The sequence below is a fragment of the Vulpes vulpes genome, chromosome 11 (genome assembly GCF_048418805.1).
Source record: "Vulpes vulpes isolate BD-2025 chromosome 11, VulVul3, whole genome shotgun sequence".
Lineage (NCBI taxonomy): Eukaryota > Metazoa > Chordata > Mammalia > Carnivora > Canidae > Vulpes > Vulpes vulpes.
This window is the reverse complement of record NC_132790.1, coordinates 68,160,213-68,165,242: the sequence shown is the minus strand read 5'-3', so window position 1 is coordinate 68,165,242 and position 5,030 is coordinate 68,160,213. Positions and strand designations below refer to the sequence as shown.

The window sequence follows — 5,030 nt, the reverse complement described above, 5'->3', positions numbered from 1 at the left end:
TAATCACTTAATTCACCAAGAATCTAAGAATGTTAGAAGTTGTCTTATGTAAAGTTAACTTTGTTCATGTCTATATTCAAGAACTTCTGTCTCTGACAGAAAGTAGACATGATTCTAAGCCATTGTCATTAGTCAGATGCCTGCAAATCAATGTCTTGCTGCAAACCATCTCAGTTTTACACTGGGAGCTAGATTTGCAATTGTTAATATGACATGTACCCACCTGTTAGCTAGATTCATCAACTGTGAAAAATTCTTTGAAGAAATATGAGACAAAAATATTCTGAGCTGTCTTACCTTATTGATAACAGATGCTGAGACTTAGGGTCAAAAATGTTTATTAAAGTTTTTTTTTTTTTTTTAAGTTGCCTAGGAAAGGACCAGATATAACTCTTTCAGAGTGGAGTTGGATTTTGTCCAGCTTGGGCGAAAAGGGTCAAATTAGACTTTGGTATAATCCAGCATCATACTTCTATGAATAATTTTATTTTTATAACTTTTTCAAGTTAGTTTAGTTATTTGAGAATTTAAAAAAAGTTGTATTTAAAAACATGAATAAAATTCAACATAAATGAGTACTGGGAAAAGTACTATCTTCAGGAATGGCAAAGTAAGGTATTAATACCTTAAGTATATAATTACCTTTTAAAATTAAATATGAAAAATTTTCCCGCAATTAAAAAAATACCCATAAGACAGTTCACAAAAGAATAAATACAGTTGAATGTGACAAATATGTGAAGAAATTTTAATTTCACTCATAATTAAAGAAATTCAAAATACTCAGTTATTTTTATACCCTGATATTTAAAAGTTAGAAGTGATAATACTAAGTATTGCGAAAGATTTGGAGAAATGATACACTCATAAATAGCACCATTTGTTTAGATGGCAATATGTCAATAAATCACAAAATCTTTAAAGTGTACATGCCTTTTGAGAAAGAAATTATATTCATAAATATATTCATTCAAGGACATTTTTAGTGAAAAATATATTATTTATAATAATACTTATAATACAAAATAGTTAAAAATCTCTTTTATCTCCAAAATAAGGATTGTTTAGTTGTGATACTATCAAATGATAGAATATTAAGCAGACTTTTAAGATTTAAGTGTGGAATTACATTATAGCATAGGCATATTTTTGCAGTCATACTATTGTGCACACATTATACCATTTTTGCACACTTTAAAGAAATAGAAAACAGATTATGATACTATATATTTGCATAAATACGTCTAGCTTTCTATCTATAAAATAGAGGGAAAATCTAAAAGGGCATACATCAAATGTTGACAGTGGTTATTTCAAAACAGTGGAAATATGAATTGTATCTCTATTCAGTTTTGCTTCTGTGTGTTCAAGTCTTTCTACAATGAGCATCCATTGTTTATATAACAGAAGTAAAAATGAATTTTAGAAATCCCATGTGCATTTTCATTTATTCTTTTAGCATTGGCAAACTATTTGAAGATTCTCTGGGTACTGACATAGAAGTGTATTTGTGTTGAAGAGAAAAAAATATGTAGGTGCTTTCTGATCCTCAACTCCATTGAAAAAGAGAGTTTGGCAATTTATGATCAAGTAGAATAAATAAGTAAAATTGCAGGATTTTTGTCGAGTAACATAAACAGGAAATAAAACTTCAGGATATTGGGAATAATGAAGGGGCCAGTCTGGGAAAGTCAGAGTTTCCAAGTGTCTGTGGAAGGTGACTATATCCAGGTGATGTATATCTGGCTAGTTTCATCAAATATAAAAGTGTTTTATGGTAAAAATTTTTGCACCTTGCAGATTAGATTTCTCCCTTACTAGTCATCTTACTCATTGTTATGTGGCCAGTTGAAACCTTCTATGAAGTAACTAAGCATATAATTTCTACTGCAACCAAAAAGCAGAGAAAACAAAAGTTTTACTTAACTGTACCAACAAGAAGAAACCTTTTCTGATTTCCATAGATTTAAAACCTGCTGCAGAACTTGCTAGGCTGGCATTACCTGACCCTTACATACTTCTGTGTACACTTAGCTGAAGTCTGTTGGAAATATTTTCTTCATAGCAGCCACGTAGCTTTGAAGGGGAGGAAAGTCTTTGATCAATAAGAACCTTGACAAGTATGGTTTTAAAGAATTCTGACGACTCCAAGTTGTTCAAAGAAAGGTTATTTAGGGTAATCTCAATTCATGCTGCCAAAATTTCACAGAGTGCCTTAGGAGAGTATGTGTCCAAGAAGAGTTTCTTTTCTTGTCTTGCCCCTCACTTGATATCCTTAAGCAAGATTCCATATGTGGTTCGCAAGAGAGTTCTAATGTTTCCACATCTTATTCTTGGTAACAGGTAATAAATTAAGCCAGAATGGAAAACAGAAATGGGAAAAGGCCTAATAATGGCTAAGCTTTTAATCAATAAAACTGGGGTTTTTCCAATGGACAGATAAAATCCTGCCTTAGAAATTTCTCTGAAGCACTCATTGGATGTGAGTTGTTTTTTTCCTTGTTCTGTTTATTCTGCATGCTATTAAAAATTCAGCAAAAGTAATTTGACAAAATCATAATTACATTAAATCAGTTAATATTTTAAGCAAACATTTGCTATAGTTTTATAACAACTTTGTTTTAGAAAATAGAAAGGCAATAAAGATTATCCATTATCTTCCTGTCCAGAGATGATCACTTTTAATATTTTTATATATTTTAATCTGTCTTTATATACATAGCAGTTTTGAAAATTGAAATAAAATTTGCATACTGCTTTGTAACTAGATTTTCTAAGTTTTAATTCAAAGCTATGAATATTTAAAACATTCCTTGGTACCAGGGTGGCTCAGTCATTTAAGTGTCTGACTCTTGGTTTTGACTCAGGTCATGATCTCAGGATTGTGAGATCGAGCCCCAAGTCAGACTCCATGCTGGATGTAGAACATTCTTAAGTTTCCCTCTCTCTTTCTTTGTACCCTCCCACCTCTAAAACAAAACAAAACAAAACAAAAACACAAAAAAACATTTCTGAAATATTTTTTGAGAGAAAAAGAAAGCTACATAGTATTTTTTTCCCCAAACTTTCATTGAAAATCCAGGACGTATGCTGTATCCCTTTTCTGAAGAGCACCTTATACAAATGGAGGCTGTGGACACCACTTCACCTAAACTGAGGATGTTATTTTCTCAAACTTCAGTTCCCCAGAATTCATCATGGCATGGTCTTGGATCAAACTCTTAGCATCAATGTCCTGGCTGGAGTGGTAGATGCCAATGATCAGATGGAGGAAAAATCTGTGGATGGAGTCTTGTCCTAGACAGCCCCAGATATCCCCTAGGCCACTATGATTTTGTCAGCTTCACTGAAATATTGGTTCTAGTGGCCAAGATGCTTGTCCATGGCAACAAAGAAGCCCATACCATGATATTCCTTTAGCTAGATTCCATTGGAGAAGTACTCACCAGGAGCTTTAGTGGTAGCAGCCAGCAGGGAGCCCATCATGACTGTGGGGGCCTCAAGGGCCAAGGCACTGGTGATATGGCCAACATTTTGGATTCTTCCATCAGCAGTGACAGGAACATCAAAGTGCCATGCATATTCTAACAACTTGTTCATTGCTATTGCTTGGGACCATTTACAGCCCAGCACTTCCAGCATGATGCAGATGGAGCCACTGCTCATGCCCACCCGCAGAGTATCTATGCCAACATCAATGAGGTTCTTGGTCTGAGAGGCATGACCACATTCCTCTCTAATAACTTGGAGACTGAGGTGTTTCTTTTTGATGTACTTGTTGATCTAGGAGATGGAGTTTCCCTGGGAAGAATCCAAAACAACTAAGTCCACAAAACTAACCCTCATTGGTTAGCAGGTCAGCTGATACTTGTCATCTTCATGAGTATCAGTGGCTGCTCCATGTAGCAGCTACTTCTTCATATCTTTGAAGGCCAGTAGGTGATCCTGCTTTTTCTTCAGGTCTGTCTGGCCAACGATGTCTACCATTTCATTGTCTTTGTTTACAACAGGTAACTTTCCCTTCTTGCTGCACTGCAGAGTTTAGTTTGCTTCCTTCAATGTGATGCCTGCAGGGGCTACCACCAAATCTTCCTCTTTCATCATGATCTCTTCCAAAAATCAGTCGTGCTCCTCCTCCTTGAGAAAATCAACTGCCCATACAGCCTGTATGCCCACAAGCCTGTGCTTGTGGTTGGGATACCACAGATGCCATGCTGGGCTTTGGCTTCAAACACATCCCACATTCAATCCTCAGCGCTGAGGACACAGGGTCTTTGATGAATCCTTGCTCATATTTCTTTACTTTCTGAACTTTGTTGGCTTTGGAATTCAGGTATACAGTTGTAATAGATGAAGCCAATACCTCCTGTAAGGGCCTTTACTAAGGCCAGACCAGCCTCTGTGACTGTGTCCATGGCTGAGGAAGCCAGTGGGGTCTTCAGAGTGATCTTTTTGTTTTAATTTTAAAGTATTTTTAAAATTTTATTTTATTTTTAAGTAAACTCTACACCCAACATAGGGCTTAAACTCATAACCCCAAGATCAAGAGTTGCATGCTCTACTGACTGAGCAGCCAGAGTGATCTTTCTTATCAGAGCAGAGGTCAGGTCCATCTGGTCTGCAGTGAGTCAGCATACCCAGTGAGAATGTGAAAGTCATTGTAGGTGATGCCATCCCCACACTTAACTGTCCCCATGGACAGCTAATGTTCCATGAGCCTGCTATTTGGGACATAGATGTGCCCCTGTTAATCAGGTAGTGTGCCATGACCAGTGTGTGACAAAGCTGCATGTGGCTGAAGACCTGGCTGCAGAGCAGAATTTCTTAATTTATGCAGATCTCCTATTCTAAAAATATGTGAGAGAGAAATCAGTCACCCTCTCTGATTTTTCCCACTCATTTTCTCTCCTTACTCTGGGAAACGAACAAGGGGTAGTGTGGAAGGGGGATGGGGTGACTGGGTGACGAGCATTGAGGGGGGCACTTGATGGGATGAACACTGGGTGTTATACCATATGTTGGCAAATTGA

General features: G+C 36.5%; 1 pseudogene; it reads right to left on the bottom strand.

The window, feature by feature from the left end:
• Positions 1-3,148: 3,148 nt before the first annotated feature.
• On the bottom strand, positions 3,149-4,696 carry LOC112925626 (inosine-5'-monophosphate dehydrogenase 2 pseudogene; annotated as a pseudogene).
• Between the last annotated feature and the right edge of the window lie 334 nt (positions 4,697-5,030).